The following is a 5,258-nucleotide window of genomic DNA, read 5'->3' as shown; positions in this document are numbered from 1 at the left end:
TCAAGCCACTTGTCCCCTAACCTCTACTTATGACACCCATTCCTATGCCCCAAGAGCAAGATCTTGCACTTATCCACACTGAACACCATCCTGTTGTCTCCTGCCCTCTTCCATGGTCTGTCCAGATGTGAGAGCACTAGAGGAGCAGAGTGTTCACACTCAAGGTAATAAAAGAAGATAAAAAGGTTTTAGACAGAGTGATAGAACTGTAACAGGTAAGAGTAGTACAGAAACTAGAAGTGCAACAGCAAGCTGAAGCTGAATAGGAGAATCCTGAGGGAAGGGAAAATGAGGAGGAAATTCCTTGGAAAAGGGTGACCAGGTGCAGAAGAATTAGAAGACACTCTAAACCAGTGGGAGCAGTGGAACTCTCAAATTGCTTTCAGTTATTCAAGGATGAGACTGGAGGGCAGTCAGCTGTGGAAGAACTGCAAAAACACCTCATGCAGCCCACTGGTATGTGCCCCTTCCTTGGTATTCATGTGGCAACAAATGACACTGACAAGTAGAACTCTGAAGAAATTGCATCAGACTTTGACACTTTAGGGAGGAAAGTCAAGAACTCTGGGGACCAGATAGTTTTCTTTTCGATGCTTCCAGCTCTTGGAAGAGGAATAGACAGAGAAAGAAAAATACACAAAGTGAATACCTGGCTACGAAGGTGGTGCCAATATGCGAGATTAAGCTTCTGGGACCATGGGCTACACTTCCTGGAAGATGGACTGCTGACAAGGAATGGGTTGCACCTTACAAGGACTGGAAAGAGTGTGTTTGGCCACAGCGTGAAGAAGTTATCAGGAGAGCTTTAAACTGAATCCTACAGGGATGGGAGAAGTATACCTGGGTGTACCAACAGACAGAGCTTATGCACAAAAAAGCAACAAAAAAGCCTTCTTCCAAAGTAGAAGACAGGCAGGGTGAAGAAATAGGGTTCAGCTACTCAATCTGGATGCCAAAATGATAACAGATGACAAAGAGAAGGCAAAATTGCTCTATTCCTACTTTGGCTCAGTTTTTTTCCCAAAAGAAGATGTATGACCTTCCTGAGAAAGGGGAAATACTAGCTGCTGAAGCTGAAGGAGCAGGATGGCGGCACAAGAGCGATAGACAAATGGTCAAGGATCTTCTAATTGGGATTAATGAGTCCAGGGCCTGATGAGCGCCAACCTAGAGTCAAAAAAGCTGGCAGAAGCTCTCAGAACAGCTGTCTGTTATCTCTGAGAAATCATGGAGGGCAGAGGAAGTAACTGATAACTAGAGAAGGGCTAGTGCTGTCCCTATCTTCAAGAAAGGGAAAAATAAGAACTTGGGAACTACAGATCAGTCAGTCTGACATCAATCACTGGGAAAATTCTGGAGCAGATTATAAAGCAGTCAGCCAGTGAACGCTTTGAAAACAATACAGGGGTTGCTAGAAGCCAGAACAAATCCTGCCAGACTAATCTGATCTCATTTTTTGATTGGGTAACCTCACCGATGGACTGTGAGAATGCTCTGGACATAGTATATCTTGACTAATGCAAGATATTAGTCAAGATATACTAATAGTATATATACTAATATATTAGATATACTAATAGTATACAAGATATACTAATATCTTTGACAGGGTGCCCCATGATCTCCTGGTTAGCAAACTAGCTAAACATGGCCTAAATGGAAGAACTGTCAAATGGATCCACAGTTGGCTGCAGAGCTGGACTCAAAGAGTGCTCATCAATGGCACTTTCTCAAACTGGGGAGAGGTAACATGTGTGGTACTTGCAGCTTCAGTTCTTGGCCCAGTTCTCCTCAACATTTTTAATTGTGATTTGGATGAGGAAGTACAGGAATAATTATCAGATTTGCAGAAGATACAAAACTAGGTGAGAAAGTTAATCCCTTGGAAGATAGAAAGAAGACTCAAGGTGATTGATACGTTGGAATGCTGGGCTGAAAAGAACAGTATGAAATTCAACAGGGACAAATGCCAAATTCTGCGCCAAGTAAAAAGAAACAAAATGCATTGTTACAAGATGGGAAATACCTGGCGCTACAATACTGCAAGTGAAAATGATCTTGGGATTGTTGTGGATATGAGCCAACAATGTGATGCGGCTGCAAAAAAGGCAAATGCTATTTTGGGCTGTATTAATAGAGGTATCACTTCCAAATCACATGAAGTACTAGTTCCCCTTTACTCAGCACTGGTGAGGTCTCGTTTGGAGACCTGTGTCCAGTTCTTGGCACCACAGTTTTAGAATGATGCAGACAAGCTGGAAAGGGTTCAGCAGAGGGCAACAAGGATGATCCGGGGACTGGAAATGAAGCCTGGTCAGGAGAGATGGAAAGGACTGGGCATGTTTAGCCCCGAGAAGAGAAGACTGAGGGGAGATATGATAGTACTGTACAAGGACTTGAAAGGCTGTCACTAAGAGGAAGGACAGGATCTCTTTTCAATCACCCCAGAGTGCAGGATATGGAACAACTGGCTCAACTTCCAAGAAGCCAGATTCCAGTTAGATATCAGGAGAACTTTCTGTACTGTTAGAGCAATATGACAATGGAACCAGTTACCTAGGAAGCTTATGGGCTCTCCCACAGCCCAGATAGGAAGCATTCATGATGCAACTGGACAGTCATCTGAGAGGGATGGTTTAACTTGGTGACCTGAACTTAGCTGGGGTTGGAGCCAAAGGCCTTCTGGCCCCTCCACCTCTTCTGTTCTACGACTTTATGCCAGGCAGCTTTGAGATTAAAGCTGTTTCATCTGTTAAGATGATCAAGAAATGTCGTATCTACTTTCTGATTTCCTCGAGAGAGAGAGAGAGAGAGAGAGAGAGACCACAAAAGAGAACTGAAATCAGATTGAAGCCTTGGGCACAGTCTTTGGGCAGCAGCCCGATGGTGCTGACTGAGTTCACAGGAAAAAGAAATGCACACATTTCTGCTTTGGAGTGTGCTGTGTGCTAAGCTGCAAGACCAGTGCTGCCAGAAGCAGGGCAGCTGATAGGAGCGTTCCCTTGCGTGCTGGGGCCTGAGACACGCAGTGGCAAGTGGAGTCATAGGAATGTGTCTTGTGATATATTTTTTACCGCATGGTTAGAGAACATCATCCTTTCCTTCTACATCTGGACAGCCCCTGGATGTGTCAGACCATAATTCCCATCAGCCACAGCCAGCACAGCCATAGGAACTCCAGCAAAGCAAGGCAGTCACTGCATTCCACAGAATCTCTGTGTACAACCTAAAAAGTCATAATACAGAAGTTGGAGAGAGGAAAGGAAAACAAGAAAAATCAGGTTCCAGTTCTTAACATCCGGTTCTTCCAAAGACCGGGTGAATGCAGTGCCTGCTCCCTGCTGTTTTTTCTTATGCCAGCTGGCAGGGGTGGAAACAATCAAAGAAAGGAGGTGCCAAATATTGCTGGCCTCCTGGCTGAGCTGATGGAGCAGCCCTGCTTCCGATCTTTCCCTCTGCTGCAGCTAGCTGGATGGTTGCTGGAGGAGTGATACCCTGGGGGGCGGGGGTTGCGAGGTACCCAAAAGACTGGGACTCATGCCACAGGTCAAGCAAACCAAATTTACACGTGCCCATCTATTTACACTTTTACAAATTTACATTTATGAACAGATGGTTCCTCCGGAACATCTCATTTTTCACTCTTCTCTGGATAAAGTAAGAATAAGAAAGCCAGGACAGTTTTCAGGACTTCACCCCACATAAAAAGTAACAACGCAGAAGGTGGTGCAGCTACAGCAACTTCACCCAGGGGGCTTCCTGTCCTGGCAGAACAGGGTAAGATCCCTTTCAACCTGGAAGCCATATTCCAGTTCAGAGGAGCTCCTTGCCACGTCCCCACAGGACGTTATCCTGTGTACAGGAGGAGTCTGGGCTGCAGGAAAAACCTAGACGAACACCCCACTGTCTCCAGACCAGGAAGAGCCTGGACACTTCCTGTAGATGGCTGTAGGTCCCTCCATGGCCATGGAGGGAGAGAGGCTGAGGCAGGGCCGCACAGCCCCTGGCCCGCCGGGCCTCAAGCAGTCAACTGGCAGAGCGCTGGGGGAAAGGAGAGCTGCTTTGCAAGGGGGCACTTGACAGGAGAAAGTGCAGTGCAGCCTCTGGGTGGTCTCAGCAGGGCTTGGACCCCAGAGCTTCACTTTGTGGCCCTGATGTGCAGGAGCCCCTTCTCTGCAAACACTGCTCCTTCCCACCCTCCACGTGGGCAAAAGGACGGGCAGAGCTTCTCTCTCTGAGAGCAGAAGAGCCGTACGGCCGAGGCTTTTGCTCCCTGGGTGGCGGTTGCACCGCAGCGGGCCTAGTGGCCTGCTTTTTCTGCAGCGGCAACGGCATCCGGAGAACGAGACAAGGCGCCCCAGGGCTGCAGAACAGCGGCAAATGTGGATCTGTTGGTAGAGCCCCTCCCGCAAGTTTGCTTGCTTGTTTGTTTGTTTTGAAGAGAAGGGTTGCCTGTAAACAATGTTGTTTCTCCCTGCTTTCTCCCAGGCTGAGGTGCCAGCCAGCCAAGGTGCACCGCACTCTTTCATAGGGGTTTGCTATGGGGCCTGCAAGGTACATGTTTTCACCTGGGTGTGGGGTGGTTTGTGCATTTTCAGCCAGGATGGGGCATTCCAGACTGGCCCTGTGGGCCCTCTTTGCCTCTTTGGGCTCACTCCATAGCTTGGGCATTTTGCCTTTTTGTTCAGCCAGGGCTGGAGGTCTTTTTTCCCCAGTAAGAACTAGAAATTGTGTGTCGTTCTTTAATATCTTTGAGCAAGGCATGGTGGTTGTGGATTTTTTAAAAAATCTGGGCAAATTTTGTTAGTGTGAGGCAGTTACATTTTCCAGGGGACTTGAGAATTTTTATTTCCACTCCCTGTCCCCCAGCCTGCTGCAGAATCTGGCTCAGAAAACATTCTGGGACCCGCCAAGGTTGATATGGGTTGCTATAGCATTCTTTCTTCTTTGAAAAAAGTATTACGCTCAGGGAGCAGCTATTTACTTAATTTATTTTAGAGTATTTTTATTCCACTCCTTATTCCAGAAGTCTCTTGAAGGGGGTTACAAATATTCCAGAAAAGCACACGCGCTGGTGACTTCCCGCCTAGACTTCTGTAACGCGCTTTACGTGGGGCTTCCCCTGAAGACAGTCCGAACACTTCAATTGGTGCAAAATAGAGCTGCCAGGTTGCTGACGGGGACGGGGCGTTATGCTCACATGACTCCAGTCCTCCGTCAGCTTCACTGGCTTCCCATTGAAGCCCGGGCCCAATTCA

This window comes from Varanus komodoensis, unplaced genomic scaffold, assembly GCF_004798865.1.
Source record: "Varanus komodoensis strain SLA01 unplaced genomic scaffold, ASM479886v1 scaffold56, whole genome shotgun sequence".
Taxonomy (NCBI): domain Eukaryota; kingdom Metazoa; phylum Chordata; class Lepidosauria; order Squamata; family Varanidae; genus Varanus; species Varanus komodoensis.
This window is presented reverse-complemented; position numbering follows the sequence as displayed.